This window comes from Rattus norvegicus, chromosome 1 (assembly GCF_036323735.1).
Source record: "Rattus norvegicus strain BN/NHsdMcwi chromosome 1, GRCr8, whole genome shotgun sequence".
Lineage (NCBI taxonomy): Eukaryota > Metazoa > Chordata > Mammalia > Rodentia > Muridae > Rattus > Rattus norvegicus.
The window spans coordinates 194,360,102-194,380,597 of NC_086019.1; the positions used below are offsets into that span (position 1 = coordinate 194,360,102).

Here is a 20,496-nt window from a genome sequence, read left to right on the forward strand (position 1 = left end):
CCTTGTTCGCACATCCACTGTCTACAGTCTATCTATAAACTGTGTTGGCCTTTCCCAGTGCTAGTCCATCATTTAGGACAGAAGCACCATCATCATATCAGGACCCCAGGGACTCAGCAATGCTTGGCTCCTAACAAGCACTCAATAAAAATCTCTGAGTGAGTGAGTGAGTGAGCGAGAACAGAGATGGATGGGTAAGAAAACCATACAAGCCCAGCATAGCAGCCCACACCTTTAATCCCAGCACTTGGAAGGCAGAGGCAGGTAAATCGCTGTGAGTTCGAGGTCAGCCTGGTCTACAAAGTGTGTTTAGGTGTCAGGGCTGCACAGAGAAACTGTCTCCAAAAGCAAAAGGAAAAAAAGAAAGAAGGAAGCAAGCAAACAAAACATACACACAAGCTCAAATCCATTACTGTAGGCCCAGTACTATGATTCTCCCCGCCCCCCACACACACACACAAATTCTCAACTTCAACTTTGGCCCTCAGGAGGAAGTACTCGATTTCTGGAGAGTGTGTCCTTGATGGTCAATGCATCTTCAGTTGGCCATCACAGACCTGGTTTCTTCTTGTTGCTCAGGGTAACCATCATGGATATATTTTTTTTTAAACGTATCATTTATTTATTTATTTATTTATTTATTTATTTAACATGAGTACACTGTAGCTATATTCAGACACATCCAAAGAGGTGTGAGGTGCCCATCAGATCCCATTGCAGGTGATTGTGAGCCACCATGTGGTTGCTGGGATTTGAACTCAGGACCTCTGGAAGAGCAGACAGTGCTCTTAACCACTGAGCCGTCTCTCCAGCCCCTGCCCCTTTTTTATATTTTAAGTTTTGTTTTTATAATTTATTTCTTTTTATCTCATGTGCATTGGTGTTTTGCCTGCATAGATATTTGTGTGAGGGTGTCAGATCCCCTGGAACTGGAGTTACAGACAGCTTTGAGCTGCCGTGTGGGTGCTGGGAATTGAACCCAGGTCCTCCAGAAGAACAGCCAGTGCTCTTATACCGCTGAGCCATCTCTCCACCCCCCTCCCAACATGGATGTTAAATCAGTATATTAATGAGAGAAGTATCACGCTTTACCTGTCATATATCCTAACTCAATCCTTATGATGGATACTGTCATTATTGCTGTACTTATCTATTTATTCATTTACTGAATTGTGCACGTACATGTTCAGGTGTGTGGAGGTGTGCGTGGATATATGCTTACATGGCTGGGGGTGGGCAGAGGCTGACCTTGGTATCATTCCTCCTTGAGTTCCATACATCATGTTTTTTGAAGCAGGGTCACTCACTGACTTGGGCGTCACCTATCCAGTAAGCCCCAGAGGTCCTCCTGTCCCTACCTCCCCAGTCCTGAGATTACGAGTATTCACTACCATGCCTGACTTTTTATTTGGCTTCTAGGGACCAAACTCAGGTCCTAGTGCTTGGGTAGAAAGAACTTTATTGGCCGTGATCTCCCCAGACTAGGTACAATTATTTCTAGTAGAGGAATGTTGAGGTTAGAAGAGACTTCGCATCTTGCCTTATAGAATGGTCAAGCCAAGCTGCCAGGCAGGGCAAGGTGCCCCGGGAGGTGGGAAATGATCCTTCCTCCTACCCCAGACACAGAGCCCTCATTTACCAGGTATATTAGCACTGCACACTGTCATCTCTCTAGGCTCGTGCTTGCTTTCTTGCCTAGAGGAAGAAGAGGATGTGATCGAGGGGCTCCTAGCATGGAAATAGTTCTGTTATCAAAAACTGGGTGATAGGGTGACAGGGGTGTGTTCGTGTGTGTGTGTGTGTGTGTGTGTGTGTGTGTGTGTGTGTGTGTGTAAGCATCCAGAGAGATCCAGCTCCACTATGAAGGCACTATTGCTGTCTGGCCAAGAGCAGAGTCCGGGTGATTTGGAACCATTGTAGAGGAGTCTCGACTCTGCTGGCAGTTGTCTGGCCCTTCTTGTCTTCACTGACTGTCACATCCATGTTCCATTCGGTGCTGTGGACAGCTACCCAGCAGCCAGTGAGATCTAGGCTTGTACTGGGTGACAGACACTTGCTCTCTGATCACCAGTGACTAGAAGTAAGGGAAGCCCACTCCCCTAGGGATTATTTTCAATAGATGTGCATAAGTTATTGGATTTCATGACAAGGAAGGAAAGACAAACCCCCTCACCATGAAACCTCCCAGAACTGCAAACCTTCTCACTTGTCTGAAACTTAATTTCCTACAGAATGAAAAAGCACAGGCCACGCCAGCCCCACGGGTGTCATTTCAAGTATACTTGAGGGCTCTGGGTGAATGTGGCCATCCTCTGTCCTGAGGATTGGGTCTCCCTAATAATGATAACAGCACTAGAGAGCTCAGTTTTTATATACAAGGTCAGCTATGCCTCATAGGCAAGAAGCTAAATGGTCAGGTCCTGAGCCTCTCAGGAGTGTCCAATGATTGCCAGAGCGGAGGAACAGAAAGACGTCCTCTGCTGGGCTAAAATTAGCAAGTCTTTAGAACCCTTTTTTTAAATCAATTTTTTCCAAAATTGGTTTGTTTGTTTTTTTTTAAACAAAAAAAATTTATAATTGTCTCTGTCGGATTCCAAAGTGTAGGGTGGGCCAGTCAGTGGCTTGGATGGGGTGATTATCAGCTTGACAGAGTGGGGCATGGGTAATGACAGCTTTGCTTCTGTTTGTGATGCCAGATACAATTAGGAGACAGGGCCTCAAGGGAACCAGCTCTGGGGCAGCCCCACTCCTGTTCACCATCTTAACCAAGGAACATAGCAGCCCTCGGCAGCCCACGGAAAAAGCCTGGCCCTGGTCTGCTTTCCCCTGCTCCTCCCTTAGGGAGATCTGTGAGAGGGGAGGCATAGATGAGGATGTTCCCAATCCCTGGCCCTTTTTCCGGGTGAGGTGCATTTTGGGAGGGCAGGAAGGTACCACCAAGCTATATCCCCAGTTGCAACAGCCCTTTGTTGTTTTTGTGGTTCTAAAGTGGGGCTTGCTATGTTGCCCAGGCTAGCCTCCAATTCCTAGCCTTAGGTAACCCTTCTTTCTTGGTTTCCTAAGCAGCTGAAACTCTAGAGGATCAGATTGATTGCTTCCAGTTTCCATTCAACGAACTCTGGTGCGGCTGGCATTGTGAGTAAAGACTCCCTGTGTGTCTCTACTTTTCAGTTAAGTCTCAAAATATTTCTCTCCCTCAAGATAGTCTTCAGACTTTCAGATTGTCTCCTCTTTTATAAACAGCACTCTCAGGGCTTCAATGATGGTTCAGAGATAACAAACAAACAAACAAACAAACAAAACAAAACTTGCCTAATATCAACAGGGTCTACCTGGGTTCAATCCCCAGGAACACCATAAGTACCACCGCCTACCACCCCCACAACCCTACTCCCACTCCCACCCCCACCCCCACCCCCACCCCCACCCCCACCCCCACCCCCACCCCCACCCCCACCCCCACCCCCACCCCCACCCCCACCCCCACCAAATAGCACTTTTTGTTTTGTTTTGTGTTCTGCTGGACACAGTTACTCCAAACAGAAAGTACATCTCCCTGATGCCTTTGCAAAGAGGTGTGGCTTGCAAACTAACTTCTGTCTAGTAGGATGTATTGGGGGTGGGGGAGGGGGTGTTCCTTTTCTTTTGCCTTCTACTAATTAAGAAATGACTATGATGTGTGGAGATTGAGCAACTATTCTGTACTTTGAAGTACAAGTTAAAACTGGCAGAAGGAAAAAAAAAAAAGAATATCATGAAGCCGTTTCAAGGCAGATCGCCTCTTCTTAGACAATTAGAGAAGGAAACACATCTTGTTACTTTAGGTATCTTCACTCTTGGTCAGATCTGATCCTGCTTCATATCTCCACATTTTCTTGATAGGCTCACCTCCAGTCTCCCTGACATCTCTCAGCCTATTCTTCTCATCCTGTGAGGATGGGTTTACCCCCTCTGAGAGAGGACGGCAACAGAGACGCACAAAAAAAGTTCAGTTCTATCAGATCTACCTAACGGAGAGAAGATGGTGCTGCCCGCCTTACAGAGGAAAACTGAGTCAGAATCTCCAGGCAAGCAGATGGTTACCATGAAGAAGGCATTGAAACACAGCTGCAGAGTGTTCAGTCAAGAAACAATGAGCCCCTTCAGGTTACAGAGCTCTTAAACGGATGAGTCTGTGTCCAGTCTCCTCAAGGGAAGGCAGGCATGGTCGAAAAAGGTTCAGAGCAAGGAAGAGATAAAGGTAGGAAAGAAGCGTGATTCCCACAGCCAGATCAGCAGTCACAGCACAGACGTGTCATGTACTGTGTGTTACGCACGTGTGTGTTCGTGGAAAGTGCTAATAGTTGAACCTAGGGCTTCATGCATGAGAGGCAAATGCTTTACTGCCGAGCTGTATTCTTAGCCTTGGGTACACGTTTTAAAGAACAGAGGCGATCCACAGGTACAGCCGATTCGACCTCAGAATGGTATAGGCCCTGAGATCATGTGTGGTAAGACATCTCGGCCGGAACCTAAGCAATGGAAAACCCATTCACAGCTTGGGTGGCTCGTCTGCCTCCTGGGGGCACGTGGCTTCCTTAAGGAGGATGTAGAGTTCCAAAACCATGGAGAGACTGATGTCAAATAAGCACACACTTATTGTCTGTGATACCCCAATTTTACCAAAGTCCAGATCCCTAAAACAAGCTCCTACAGCAACAGCCAGTGTCAGCACCTTTGACAAAGTCGTAGAATATATTCCATCCACTTAAACCATTACCTCTCCAAAACAGTCACTTGGGAATCATGGATAAACCGCCCCCCGGACACCAGGGGCAGCTTGAAAGTCTTGTCTATTCGCAGTGTTGCTGTTGTAGATTCAGTTCAGATGTGAGGGTCGTCAGCTGCTAATGCAGGCTTATGTCTATGACATCACACTGGTGTGTGAATGGGGGAATCAGAGGTCATGGCTTCTGCAGCAACAGCCTCAACAAACTACTTGTGATGTGTGCTGCTGACTGCTGCGCTCACTGCTATGCTCTCCAGTTCATGTATGTGATGTAGACAGGATACAGTGGGAAACAGCTACAAACCTGAATGGCCCGATGGCTGTGACTTGGGAATGAGTTTATCACTGCCTGGTTTTCCTTGTTCTGGCTGTGTCTGTTTCCCATTGGATCTTAGAGTCTTGGCACTCTCCAGGTGCACTCTCCAGGTGCACTCTCCAGGTGCACTCTGAGTCGACATAGAGGTTGTTTACCTACTCCAGCTTCACCTTTGCATATTGAAGATGACTTCTGGGGGAATCGCCATCCCTGAACTCAAGCAGTATTACAGAGCAATAGTGATAAAAACTGCATGGTATCGGTACAGAGACAGACAGATAGACCAATGGAATAGAATTGAAGACCCAGAAATGAACCCACACACCTATGGTCACTTGATTTTTGACAAAGGAGCCAAAACCATCCAATGGAAAAAAGATAGCATTTTCAGCAAATGGTGCTGGTTCAACTGGAGGTCAACATGTAGAAGAATGCAGATTGATCCATGTTTATCACCCTGTACAAAGCTTAAGTCCAAGTGGATCAAGGACCTCCACATCAAACCGGACACACTCAAACTAATAGAAGAAAAACTAGGGAAGCATCTGGAACACATGGGCACTGGAAAAAATTTCCTGAACAAAACACCAATGGCTTATGCTCTAAGATCAAGAATCGACAAATGGGATCTCATAAAACTGCAAAGCTTCTGTAAGGCAAAGGACACTGTGGTTAGGACAAAACGGCAACCAACAGATTGGGAAAAGATCTTTACCAATCCTACAACAGATAGAGGCCTTATATCCAAAATATACAAAGAACTCAAGAAGTTAGACCGCAGGGAGACAAATAACCCTATTAAAAATGGGGTTCAGAGCTAAACAAAGAATTCACAGCTGAGGAATGCCGAATGGCTGAGAAACACCTAAAGAAATGTTCAACATCTTTAGTCATAAGGGAAATGCAAATCAAAACAACCCTGAGATTTCACCTCACACCAGTGAGAATGGCTAAGATCAAAAACTCAGGTGACAGCAGATGCTGGTGAGGATGCGGAGAAAGAGGAACACTCCTCCATTGTTGGTGGGATTGCAGACTGGTACAACCATTCTGGAAATCAGTCTGGAGGTTCCTCAGAAAATTGGACATTGAACTGCCTGAGGATCCAGCTATACCTCTCTTGGGCATATACCCAAAAGATGCCCCAACACATAACAAGGACACATGCTCCACTATGTTCATAGCAGCCTTATTTATAATAGCCAGAAGCTGGAAAGAACCCAGATGCCCTTCAACAGAGGAATGGATACAGAAAATGTGGTACATCTACACAATGGAGTATTACTCAGCTATCAAAAACAATGACTTCATGAAATTCATAGGCAAATGGAATGAACTAGAAAATATCATCCTGAGTGAGGTAACTCAATCACAGAAAAACACACATGGTATGCACTCATTGATAAGTGGATATTAGTCAAAAAGCTCAAATTACCCTAGATGCAATCCACAGACCACAGGAAGCTCAAGAAGAAGGATGACCAAAATGCAGATGTTCCCACTCCTTCCTAAAAGGGGAAAAAATATCCATAGGAGGGGATACGGAAGCAAAGTTTAGAGCAGCGACTCAAGGAATGGCCATTTGGAGCCTGCCCGACATATGGCCCATATATATATGTATATATATATATATATATATATATATATATATATATATATATATATATATATATATACCAAAACTAGATAAGATTGATGAAGCTAAAAAATGCATGCTGAAAGGGACGGGATATAGATCTTTCCTGAGAAACACATCCAGAGCATGTCCAATACAGAGGTCAATGCTAGCAGCAAAGCACTGAACTGAAAACAGGACCCCCTTTGGGGGGAATTAGGGGAAGGATTGAAAGAGCTGAAGGGGCTTGAGACCCCATATGAACAACAATGCCAACCAACCAGAGCTTCCAGGGACTAAACCACTACCTAAAGACTGTACATGGACTGACCCAGGGCTCCAACTGCATATGTAGCAGGGAATAGCCTTGTTGGGGCACCAGTGGAAGGGGAAGTCCTTGGTCCTGCCTAGGTTGAACCCCTAGTGCAGGAGAATATGGGGGGCAGTAAGGCGGATGTATGGGGGAAATATCAGTATTGGGGAGGGGTAAGGGAGGGGATGGGGACTTATGAACAGGAATCTGGGAAGGGAGTAACATTTGAAATGTAAGTAAAGAGATGTATCTAATAAAATTTAAAAAAAAAACATAAAAAAAGAAGAAGAGCGGGAAGAGCGGTTGTGTAAGGCAGTGTCTCTCGTCTTAAGTTCTCTATTCAATCAGGGAGTTACTGGCCATGCACACAATCACAGAATACAGCAGGGGGCTGATACATGCCTGACTTTGTTTAAGTTCATTCCCTTTCTCTACCATCTGAAGTTGAGGGAGGTCTTGAAGCATATAAAATTTTTATTATGCAAGTTCCTTTTTAGTTATTGGATTTTTTTTCTTTCCTCGGTTAAAGCAAAAATATTTTTGATATTAAACATTTGGGGAATGTGGAGGCTGGAGAGATGGCTTAGCAGGTTAAGAGCACTTGCTCCCCTTCTAAGAGGACCAGAGTTTGGTTCCTAGCATCTGTGTTAGGCGATTCACAAACACCATCCTCCAACATTTAGCAGGGAACAGGGCAGTGTCATAAGTAAAATTGTACCTTAGGCCACAGTGCAACGTGGGTGACAGAGGGACACTGAGGCTTCTCATGACCTTCAAGAGGGAAGGTAAGGGAAAGAGAATGGGGGCGGTGATGGAGAGGGGGAAGGACATGGTGTAGAGCTGCTCAGATATTATGATCCCAGATTCCCACACAGGAGACTGCAGAAGCTCAGGGCTGTAAAACCTGTCCCTTCTTTGGCTTTTAGAATTTCTTTGAGAAAATTATGTCAGATGAAGCGATATCACAACCTCAAGACAAGATTGCAACATTCTTCATTCCATTCCCATCTCTAGCATCCGTGCATCCGTAGAACCCTCTCCTTCCCAAAAGCTACAACAGAATGGCAGGTGACCTTGGCACACTGAGGCTGGAGGTACCAAGAGGTAGGGGTATGGTTTTGGAGTCATATGTCAGGAACGTGTGACGTCCAAGTGTCCCTTCTCTCAGGTTGTACCATATTTGGTGCACATGTGTGTTTACTGTTTATTTCCACTGCTCTCCTTCAGTAGATGGTAAATCCCTTGGAGGACAGAGACCTTGTATGCTAAGTGCTTGGCATAACAGCCCCTAAAGCAAGAAGTCAGTGAATGCTTCTTAGATTGGACATAGTGGTGCATGCCTCTAATTCTGTCACATCAGCGGCAGAGGCAGGAGGATCCAGAGTTTAAGACTATTCCCAACTACACAGGCAGTTCTAGGCCATCCTTGTCTACTCTGAGGTCCTGCCTCAAAAAAAAAAAATAAGAGAAAGGAGGTGTGCACATTCATCTCATAGAAGTCCAGCATGTATGTATGTCCATGTGTGAAGAGAGTCATCTGTCTGTCTGTCTGTCTGCCCGCCCTACTCTATTCCTCACTACAACCAGTGCAGGAAAAAGACCTCAATTACTGATCAGTGCCTCGTCCTCCAACTGGGTGGAACTTGCTTCATATAAGTGGCATTTGTTTAAGACAAGGTCCCACGTAGTCTTGGTTAGGCTCAAATTTGCTATAGTTCAAGAATGACCTCGAACTTCTAACCATTCTGCCTTCACTGCCCAAGTGATGGCCCTACAAATGTGTGCACCAAAGCCAGCTTGTGCAATACTGTGGATTCAACCTGGGGCCTTGTGCATTCTAGGCAAACGTTCTACCAAACAACACTACGTCCTCAACGCGATAGGAGAAGTTTGGAAAGACATTCTCTGTAATCCGAGTTTTTCTACATTGACTCCAATTTTAATGTGCAGGAAGGATCTGTTATTTAATGCCCCCTTCACATATCCTCGTGCACAGTGAATAAACCTTTTTAGTCCTGTGTTCATTAACACTGAGATATCAGACTTTTAATAATCATTTCTATAAAATAACCATTAGCCTAACATTCGTCAGGTCTGCTTAAAATTGGACTGTGCCTCCCTACTCCTGGACGACCCACAGACTTTGCTCAGTAAGGATTTGTCTCCCTTGCTAATTGATGCAGAATGGGGGTGCCAGAGTAGTTACAGTCTAGGGTTGCCATATCTCAGAGTGTTCAGACCACAAGGCAGAAACATAACAACCTATTGGGCAGCAGTCACCTCTGTAAGGACTGACCAGTCAGGACAAAGAGTAGCCTGCCACTCTGTACCCCCACAGCAGAGCTGTGGCAGGCAACCTGTCTCTAGGATACAGAATATCAGTCCCTTCCACTCATGTAATTCATTCTCTATGCCGAAGTCACTCCCCAGTGTTAATTCCCGCTGCTCTTTCCATCACACAGCCTCTGGTCCTCAGAGGGCCCAGCCAGGGGCAGGGCCACGGTGACAGGCGATTATGCAGCTCCATGCATTCATAATTCAGAATAAACCCATCAAAACATTTGCTCTTACTTTTAACCCCATTGTGCCCTGAGTGGAAATGTTGAGACTCGCAGCGGCGGCCGTGAATACCGCAGACAAAAGTTTTCCCACAGCCCACAGCCCCTTAAACAATCTAATCCCATTCAAGAGATTTATGCCTGACCTAGGGGACTGCACTGGGGAGCTGAGCTCCTGCTGGTGGCCCCTCCCTGCGTCACCAGGCTTTCTAGAGACCAGCTGCCTGTTGCCATAGTGACTTGGTTATAGAAGGGCAATGCACCTAACCTGGGTGCTTCCCTCCCACCCCCAACACACACACATGCTTATTAAAAGAAAGGAGAAAGTTTCCATTAAACTCTCTGGGCTGATTACATTTGGGAACTTAATAACGTTTGGATTCAAAGAACTCCCATTGAACTGACCCCGGCAGGGCTCCGAGTTCACCAGGGGAACAAACACTCCCAATGAGGTTTGGCATCTTAACCCTATTTAACATTTTAATTAAGAAGGGAAAATTTGGTGTCATTTACTTTTCTGCTGTCTCCAGGAGCGGCAGGGGACTCGCTTGAGAATTCCCCTAAGAGTAGGCCGGAAAGAAATACATTAGCTAATTAGAGATGATGCGGACGTTGCTTGGCCATTTTGTTGGCCAACTTTTCTGTCGCCCTCTCTTTCAGGATGGATTCTTTAGATGGGGGGGGGGGGGTGGAGCATAAGTATAGATTTTTTTTCTTCATCTTTAAAAAAATATACCCTGTTAATTGACAGTTGAATTGTTGCCTTCGTCCTTTTCCTCCACACGGCCAGAGAAAGGCGGGGAGCACGAAGCCCCAGCCTCCTCCTGGGAGAAGCTCAGGACTCAGAAACTTGAGAAAGCTTGTCCTCAGACCCTTGTTTCATAACCATCAAAACCAACTGTCCCTTTAGCATTTTTCCTTTTCTAGCCAGGCAGGCACCACAGGGCTGATTCTTAGGATGACCCAGTTAAGGAGAAATCACTATCTTCCTGGGTTTGCCATTGAGCTTATGAGGGCATTTAAAACAGTCCAAGTGAGCTCAGGGGACCCCAGAATTGTTTTAGGTGGGTCCCGGCTACTGGGCCATTGGGTTACTGATTTCATGAGAGGGCAGAAGAGAGTTTTACTATACTTCCAAACCCAAATCCTATTTTATTGTGTTTTGTTTGAAGGACCCTACCATGTTTCCTGTTCATCCCTCCATCCCCTCTCAGTGCTGAACCTGGAACCCCCTCCTGCCCTGTTTAGCCTGCAGTCTCCTTTAGCAGGGGCCCCAGAGAAAGCTAACTTGCCAGAATCCCTCACCTCTGGACCGACAAGGGATGGAAAGGAACTGAAGTCTGTGTTAATTGCATTACGGCATCTTCTCTAATGAAATGGTGGCTCTCTCCATGGCAACGGTGATTAGGACAAGCAGAATGGTGGGTCCTCCCCAGCCTGGCTGCCTGGGAAGTGACTACCACTTCACAGAACAATTCAGTCCAGAAAGACGTTTACTGTGCACAGTTTGCTTAAGCTGACTGCTCAGGCTGCATTCCCCGCAGTCTTATTCTCTCCCTCCTAGCTGGAGCGGGTCACAGACACATGACCCTGGGCTGGGGGTGGGACGTAGCCGGTAGAACGGAGGTCTGAGGTCCCAGACGGAGAAGAAAGCTCTACTTCTGTTTAGGGGAGCCAGGGAGCAACTCCTCAGTATTCGCAGCTTGCTTTGGTTCAGTCAGCTCCAAAGAAGCGGCCCCTATGCTTCCTAATTAGTTTTTAAAGTGTCCCCCTCCCCCAGATGGCCAGAGAGGAGCAGGTGGACCCCTTTCCATCTGTGACCACCCTGGGAAGAGAAGTAAAGCTCAGAATGGAAGCAGAGACAGAAGGGAAATCATGGTTCTGGCCAGTGTAACGGCCATTGTGGCTTCTCTAGGCATCCTGGGCTCCCACACACACACCCTAGCCCCTCCCCACCAAGGTAAGCAAAACAGGAAAACACACACTCGGTGCTGGGCTACACCCATCAGAAGGCCCTATGAAGGCTGGGGTAAGGGAAGCCAGGGGGTCTCAGTTGTGGTTATCAAAAAACCTGGAGTAGAGTGTGCTCGCAACTCCTAGATTCAGAATCACGCACAGCCAAGCTATGCTCTCAGCCTATCACAGACTCTTCTGGTATCGTCCTGATCTGAGCTCTGGAGACTGAAGGCTTGGATCCGAATGCTGCTCCAGCCACTCAGTTGAGTGCCTACCACCAAGGGATCAAATCTCTCCGGGCCTTAGTTTCCCATTTGAAACAAGAGCACCTGCCTCTTTTGATCATTACAAGGAGCAAGTAAAGCACTTACAAGTATTCTGTGGACTGGGAGACAGCTCCGTTGGTGAAGTGTCAGCCATGCAAACCTGAAGACTTGGGTTCGAATCCCCAGAACTCACCTAAAACGTTGAGTGTGGATATGTAGCCTTGTAAACTGCTGTATCAGGGGCTCAGAGTGGGTGGATCCTGGCAGCTCATTACCTAGCCAGCCAGGCAGAGTCCAGACCATCGGAGTTAGCACACACCGATTGAGAAAGAGATCTCATGTCAACTCTGGCTTCCATATACACATGCAAGCTCATTCCATATACACATCCACGCTTTCATCTGCACACACACACACACACACACACACATGCACACACACACACACACACACACAGCTCAAACAGTAATTACTATTATCACACAGAATAGTGCTCCGTTAAATCTGTACAGCCTTCCAGGACACAGGAGATGCTACTGCAATTCAAACAGCTTCCACTGTGCCGCAGAGAGGGAGAGCAAAGCTCTCGTCCCTAAGCGCTGGCAGGCCAAACAGAAGAGGTGTTTCTAGTTAGAAATGCAACCAAGGCAGGCTGGGGAGGCTGCTCCACTGCTAAAGTGGCCCAGGATACAGACGCATTCTGGATTTTGTGGCATCCTGCCCGGAATGAATGCCAGCTCCCAAAAGCAGAGCAGGGGACCCTGGAGCAAGTGGGCAGGGGGACTGGTCATATCACCTGGTCATATCACCGAGGTCAAGGTTTAATGAGAGAACTTACCTCAAAAGAATGGTGGAAGAGCAACTGAAGACCATTTCTGACATCAATCTCTGGCCTCTGAATAAACAGACACACACGTACATGCATGTTCATACTGACACACATACAACACAAATACATAAAAAGGAGGGAAAAAAAGCACAAAGATATCCAAGCTCTAAATGCAGTCTTGATGACCAGAATACCTGTGAGTCAGTGAATGACCCTTTCACAGGGTTCACCTAAGATCATGGAAAAACACAGATATTTACAATTCATCACAGTAGCAAAATTTCAGTTATGGAGTAGCAATGAAAGAATTTTGTGGTTTAGGGTCACAACAACATGTGAAGCTGTTTTAAAGGGTTGAAGCAGTGGGAAGGTTGAGAAGCACTAACTTAGGGTGTGAGAGCAATGGCAAGACCCTGATAGGCTATCCACCCTGGTGCAAATGGTTCAAAGCAGGACCAGGAGTGAGGATGGCTGCTTTTGGGCTGAGCAGACCGGGCAAACTTCCCAGAGATACTCACTTCTATTTTCATTAATGAAGCTGAAAAGATAACATACTTAAAAGGACTTAAAATGCTTAGATTTCTGTGGAAAATAGAGATGCTATTTATACTGGCATGAAGTATAATTTTTCACACTTTCAAAAGTGTTGGAAGAAAACTGGATGAAGGCCATGAATCAAAATATTTATAGTGCCGAGAAATTGGTACGCTACTGTGATTTGTTTTTTCTCTTAGAAAATAATTCATTTATATTATTGTTATGTTAGAAATACTATTACCCAGACTTTTCAACCCTAAGAGAAGGCTCCAAGCACTAAATAATACATAAGTCTGTTAAGTAAAGAATCTTGTAATTATGCTCTGCGTGTAGGCCTATTATCTGGGTATTTAATGTGAAGTTGTAACATCTCTATGGAAGCAGAGACAGACTAGAGAAGTGCCTCACTAAGCAGACTCACTCTCTGAGCAGCCGTCTGCACCTTCAGAGTGTGAAACTCTAGACTGGGCCAAGAACCCAGTGTCAGCTACACCTAGGTGCTTGCTAGATGAAAATATGTATTGGAATCTTGTCATTCTAACAAGCATATAGGTGAACAGCTGCACACACACACACACACACACACACACACACACACACACAAATAAAAAAATTAAGAGAGTAGAGCAGTCTTGTTCCCTTTCTCTAAGAGCAAAACAGATGTTTTATACAGCACTTCATACTGCCTGCCAGTGGCCAGAACTTAAGTCACCTAGCTGCAAGAAAGTCTGGGAAATACTCTTTCACTGAGCGACCTCGTGTCTTTTAGCTTATTTTGATTCTGCAGAGCATGTGCGCCAATAACAGTAGTAATTGACATAGTATTAGTTATTGCTAGTGGCCCTATGGAGCCCATTATGGAGAGGCCTCCAAAATGTTGGGCCTTAGATACTGTGAGGGAGAAAGAACTATGGTACATGGCCTGTATCAGTGACATACTGCAGTGAGACTTGCAGAAGGCACTGGACCGTCAAAAACACTGTAAACAAGCAGTTGTCTATACTGAGAAATGTCATCCAGAGACTCTGGGAAACTAATTACTCAAAGTTACATATGCAAGTGGATTAGGGAGGCAGCTTCCTTGGTGAAATGGTAGTCCCAGATACTTCACACATGTGGGCCTGGATGTGTACCCCGCCCCTCGCCCTTGGAGTTGACACTGGCTGAAGTTCTCAACTTGACTGAAAGAGTTCTCTCCTCACAGAGCTCCATGACAGCCTCACCAAAGACTCCATAAATATCCAGGCCACATGATGCTAGAGGGCCTTAGAGAACTACACAGACTGCAGAATTTTCCAGAGCCGTCTCCCCGTTGGTTCATTCTTTTATAGGTTTGTTTACAGAATGGATACAGCACTTTCTACAGCCCTCTGTGTCTTCCTGAATCCTTAGTGGGTCAAGGGTGGCAGTGTGGGGACACAGCATGGTCAAGGGTGGCAGTGTGGGGACACAGCATGGTCAAGGGTGGCAGTGTGGGAACACAGCATGGTCAAAGGTGGCAGTGTGGGGACACAGCATGGTCAAGGGTGGCAGTGTGGGGACACAGTATGGTCAAGGGTGGCAGTGTGGGGACAAGTATGAGAGATGAGCCTTGGAACAAATCAAAGTGACAGTTTTCACACAGAGCATATGCAAACTAAGGACACCCAGAGAGATTTCCCCCTGCTGCTCAGGCCTTTTAACTGAATGTGGGGTGATGGCAGAGAGGCATCGTTGAGATCGGATGGGCGTGGTGGCTTATGTTTTTAAGACCAGCATTTAGGAGGTTAAAGTAGGTATATAGGCATGAGTTTGGGGCCACCCTGATCTATACAGTGAGTTGTCTCAAAAAATCAAAATAGGAGCAGGTAGGGCGGCTCAGTGAGTAAAGGCCCTTGATGTGTAAGCCTGCATATGAGTTTAATCCTTGGAACCCACATAGAGATGGAAGGATAGAACCCACTCCACAAAGTTGTGCTCTGACCTCTATATGTGCATCTTGGCACATGTACCACATACACACATCATGCACACACAGTAATGATAAAAATAATAATAAATTTTTTAAATAAAATAATCTAAATGGTTTAAAACTTTGGCTAGAGAAATGGCTCAGTCATTAAGGTTAGGCTCACAACAAAATGGATTAGAATTCATCAAATATGTGTAAGTACATGAGTTCATGATCACACACATATAGACATGTGTATATGTCTGCGTGTTCTCACACATGCCTAACTTTCAGAGAATGAGAAATAAGCTTGTTATGTAAAATTTATTTTATAGAAGGATGGAAATACCTTTTACGTCTTATCTGCACTGGCCCTAAGGATACACAAACAGAAGACAAGGGTGTGCCTTTGGCATCGCTCTGACCAGTAAGTGATAACATTGGGATATTACCATTTTGCAATATGTAAGCCCCAGAGAATGAATGGACCGGCTTAGAATATTAACTGCTCTTACATCACAGAGCCAGAGAGTCTCCTGTAACCAAGTCAAAAGGACGGCACCCAAGTCTCCTCAAAGCCCCTGGGGCCACAGAGCAGACACAGAAGATTGTGTGCCATGTACGGGAGATTCACAAAACCTGTGACTCGGCAGAAACTCTACAGATGAAGTCAGCCGCTTTTCTTCAACAGACGTATGCTAAAAGTTAGAAGAGGAAGAAAAGAGGAAAGGATGGCTAGGGAGCAGACAAGGAAGCAACAGGGCGTTCCCCGGCGTGGGCAGGTGTGATTACTAGGAAAGTCAGAGTAATGGCTTCTCTGGGTTAGGGAGAAGGGCACTGTAGCCAGGACAGGAGGGTTCCCAGGGTAGCTGACAGAATCCTGGCACTTGACCTACAAAGGTTTAGGGAGGTAAACATGTGTTTGTTGTTACTGCTGCTGCTTCATGAATCCCCGGATAGAAGCCAAAGCTGACATCGGGTGCCTTCCTCAAAGTCTCTCTACCTTAATTTTTGAGGTCTCTCTTGCTGATTTAGCTGAACTGGCTGGCCGGAAGCCCCAGGGATCCTCCTGTTTCTATGTCCCTAAGATCAGCTGACAGTGCACACTGCCTTGGCAGGGATCTGAACACAGGTCTTCGTGTTTGTGTGATAAGCATTTTACTGAGCTATCTCCCCACCCCTACACTTTTAAAAGTATGTTCTATCTAAAAGGCTTCCTCATCTGTAAAGGTCATGTCAAACTGCCCCAACTGTCAGCTCCTGGATGTGCTACCCTTGGAAAAAAAAAACACCAAGTTAGTCACATCCAAATCCTTTCAAGAAGAGATCTTTAGAACTGTCAACTTCTTTCATTGAAAAAACGTGAACTTGTGGGGAGGGCTGATTGCTTAATTGGTGGCTAAAACTGAACCCTACAGGCTGACTAAATGCTCCTGACCTCAAGTAAGAAATCTACAGAAGACAGGAGTAGAGAGGCAGAAGTCAGGTGCCCTTGGACAGTGCGCGATGCCCATGTTTCATCCCTAAAAGACAGACGAAGTGTTTCTCTGTAGTTGTCTTGTAATTTTCCCCAATTCTAGAAAGTACGCGAAAGTGCACGATGGCCAAAGCGGTGAGGGATCGGAGAGGCAGGCACGGGGCCCAGAGCTGAGTACTCCCCTGTGTGGCTACCGAGCTCTGCCTGCTCCCACAGTGGGTCAGCCAAGGACAGCACGGGTCACCCTTTCCTGTGGGCAGTGCAGAGCTGTGATTTAGGGGGAGGAGAGCGTCCCTGTAGCTTGGGAAGAAGACGTTCCTGTGCATCCACAGTGAGAGGTGGCACTGAAGGTCAGAGCCAGCAGCACTCTCAGGCCCGATGCCTGGTGACTTTTAGTAGCAAAGCAAAGTAACAGTGATTGGGAGAAAAACACACTAAATTCTCTGTGCAGTTTAATCTTTATTTTTACAGCATTGGTTGGAGCCATAGAGTCTGGAAGAGTAGGCCATTTGGGGAATTTTGTATGTTTTAAAATGGCCTGGGCACTCATTATTGCCTCTCTCTCTCTCTTTGAAATGGAGTGGGAACTCTTCTGATAAACTGGCAGAGGCCCCGTCCAGGCTCCTAGAATGAGTCTCCAGCCTTCTGAAATTTACCTTCCTGAGAGTCTATGCTCTTAGACTTCACATGTCCTCTTGGTCATACTAAGGACAGAATAACATCACAGTTAGATTTGTCTAGAAGAGTCTCCAAAATTATTATGAGTCTGCTACATAAAATCGAAGTTATCCTTTTTTATTAGAAAAAAGTTTTTTAGAGTTTATTCCCCTTCTATGTAAGTGCCACATCTTCCATGTTAACTTTCTCTGTCTGTCTGTCTGTCTGTCTCTCTCTCTCTCTCTCTCTCACACACATACACACACACACACACACACACACACACACACACACACACACATACACAGTGACACCTCTAATCCCCAAATATGACATTGAAAATGCTGTAGAATGCGACACTTTCTGAGTGCTGACGGGATCCCACTTGAGCTCAAGCGATGGGTCTCAGACAAAGGGAAAGCACACTGAAAGTGTAAGTAAAGAAAAGGTGAGTGTTTCAAATCACCTTCAGGCTGTGTGAACGGGGCATACATCAGACATAAATGAATTCTGTATTTAAACATGGGTCTTCTCCTAGGACACCATGTATGCATATGTGTGTGCATGTAAAGGTATTCAAATATCTAAAAATAATGGAAAAATTCATGTCTCAGGCGTAGCAGAGAGCGGATAAGCAACCTGAACTGAAATTTATCAACTTTACGAAACAGAGAAAGAGACAATTCAGGTGGCATGGCACAGTCACAGCGTCACTTAAATTGTGATAAAATGTATGTAATATAAATTTTGCCATGGCCATCTTTAAGCACACAGTCCAGATGTGGTCAATGCATGTGGATTGTTACATCAACACTGTCCAGAACTCTTTCTTCACCTTGCACCTCTGAGCCCCTGTATCCAATGAACAACAGTTCAAGTGGACCACTGTGCTCCCCTCTGCTAGGGACCCTAGACAACTCAGATAGGTGCAGGCACTTTGTCACGTGTCTGGTGCATTTCAGTCACTGTAATGTCCACAGGGGAACATTCATTATATAATGCTTCGGATTCCTTCCTTTTCAAAACTGCATAAGACGCCCTGCGTGAATAGACCACATTGGCTTACCCAGTCATCTGTCATGGACATGTTCACAGTTACTCCCTGGCTAACAGTGGCAGAGCTGTCCTGAACATGTGATTCTTCCAGATCCTTCTTTGATTCTTCTGGTCATTTTCATAGTCGAGTTGCCTGGCCTCAAGGTAACTCCTCTTCTAACTTTGTGAGGAACAGCCAGCCAGCAGTGCTCCACAGGATCCACACTATTCCTCACACCTATCTGTGGTGCACAGCCAATTTCTTCACCTCCTTTAAAAAACAAAACAAAACAACAACAACAAAAAAAAAACATTTTTGGGCTGGAGAGATGGCTCAGTGGTTAAGAGCACCAACTGCGGGTTGGGGATTTAGCTCAGTGGTAGAGCGCTTGCCTAGGAAGCACAAGGCCCTGGGTTTGGTCCCCAGCTCCGAAAAAAAGAACCAAAAAAAAAAAGAAAAAGAGCACCAACTGCTCTTCCAAAGGTCCTGAGTTCAAATCACAGCAACCACATGGTGGCTTACAACCATCTGTAATGAGATCTGATGCCCTCTTCTGGTATGTCTGAAGATAGCTACAATGTATATAATAAATAAATAAACCTTTAAAAAAATTTTCTGATTTTTAGTTTTTTTAAGTTGCCATCCTATGTGTATTGAGGTTAAAATTTTAAGTTAGCATCTAATTACCCGATAAAAATCAAAGTCAGTGAAAGAAATGTGGCGAGCCAATGAACAGTCGAGTAAGGTATGACCTCATCAAATCCTAAGGAAAGAAGTCCTGAAGCATCTCTAAGGTGTTAGAAGAGACCAGCCCTGAAGAGATTCCGTGAGCCCATTTTACTCCCTGATTTGAGAGATCAAAGCCAGGCACCCTTAAGCAGTGTCAGGGGGAAGACTGAGACGCTGACACTAGAGTTTATAGCAACAGCTCAATGGGTAACATGAAGACCTGAATTTGAATCCCACTGGTAAAGCTGGACCCGACAGGCAGGGCAGTCTGTAATTCCAGGGCTCCTCTGGAGAGATGAGAGACAGAGACAAGAGGCTTTCCAGAAGCTCAAGGAAAGGGATTCTGGCTCAAACAAAAGGTGGAAGGTGAGGACTGACGTTCAGTGCTGTCCTCTGACCTCCATAGCTGTGCCATGTGCCCCTATTCACACACAAAAATGATTTAAAAAAGAAAGTAACGAAAGCAAAGCTCGATGCTGTACCATATGCCTGGGATCCCAACACTTAGACGGTGGGAACAGCCAGGTACGCATGGTCTACTAGTGAGACACTGTATCAAACAAATGAGGAAGCCAGATAGGGCTACATTGTTTCCAGCTGATGGGGTAAACTTACCTGGCTTGGTGACTCTGGTGGTGGGCTCCGTTTCTTTTCCCCTGTTCCCTCCGTCCTTCCCTCCTTCCTTTTGGCCCTCCCACTTTTGTGCATGCATGATGTGTATGTATGTGTGTGTGTGTCGCAGGGGGGAGTGAGAGGTCAACCTCAGCTATGGGTTCTCCTCTCCCATCTTGTTTGAAACAGTCTAGTTGGCCCACCGACCTTTAGGGATTCCCTTGCCTCTGCCTCCCATCTCAGCACGGGAGTTCTGGGCTTGTAGATGTGAGCTACCATGCCCAGCTTCCACGGCCATCTCTTTCCCCACTGAGCCGTCTGCACAGCACTGTCTTGTGACTTTTGGGACAGGGTCTAATTCTGTAAACTCGGACAAGTCTCAAACTCACAATACTTCTGTCTGAGCCCTCCCCAGGGCCTGGGATTATAACTGCGCTTGCTATCTTGGAAATGAGTCTTCTCCTTTTGGGCATGGGAGATCATGGGAGATCATGGCAGCTCCTCAGGGTCCATCGAGGCTGCCTCAATTGTTCTCAGCCACCATTTGCTTACATCTGTGGTTCTGCACACACTGACCCTCCGTGGAGACTACGCTACACACCAGCTAAACCACACTGCTTTCTTCTCTCTGCCCATGCCTGGGGCTTTTGCCTCCAGCAGGGCTGGGGCTCCATTCCTTCTGCCTGGATTGCCTGGCCCACTTTCATCTCTAAATTAGCTTCAGGTCCAAAGGCTCCTCTCTCAGGGTCCCTCTATGCCTTCCTGAGGGTACAAAGATCTCACCAGGACTCTAAGACTCATTCACAACCCATCTCATGGTCTTGAGTCCATCCTCTGAGACCGGGAACTTCTAAAGGGCAGTCGTGGTGGCCACTGTATCCCTGCATGTCCAGTGAC

At 46.0% G+C, this 20,496-nt stretch overlaps 1 long non-coding RNA gene and 1 pseudogene across 1 annotated transcript in view; one reads left to right on the forward strand and one right to left on the reverse strand.

Moving 5' to 3' along the window:
* The window catches only part of LOC100911081 (uncharacterized), a 14,964-nt gene extending 10,093 nt beyond the window's left edge, over positions 1-4,871 (reverse strand). The window contains exon 1 of the long non-coding RNA XR_005499487.2: positions 4,760-4,871. This is a non-coding gene — a long non-coding RNA (uncharacterized LOC100911081). The remainder of the gene's footprint in view (positions 1-4,759) is intronic.
* Positions 4,872-13,866: 8,995 nt separating this feature from the next.
* On the forward strand, positions 13,867-14,585 carry LOC134483926 (protein UXT-like; annotated as a pseudogene).
* The last annotated feature ends 5,911 nt before the right edge of the window (positions 14,586-20,496 follow it).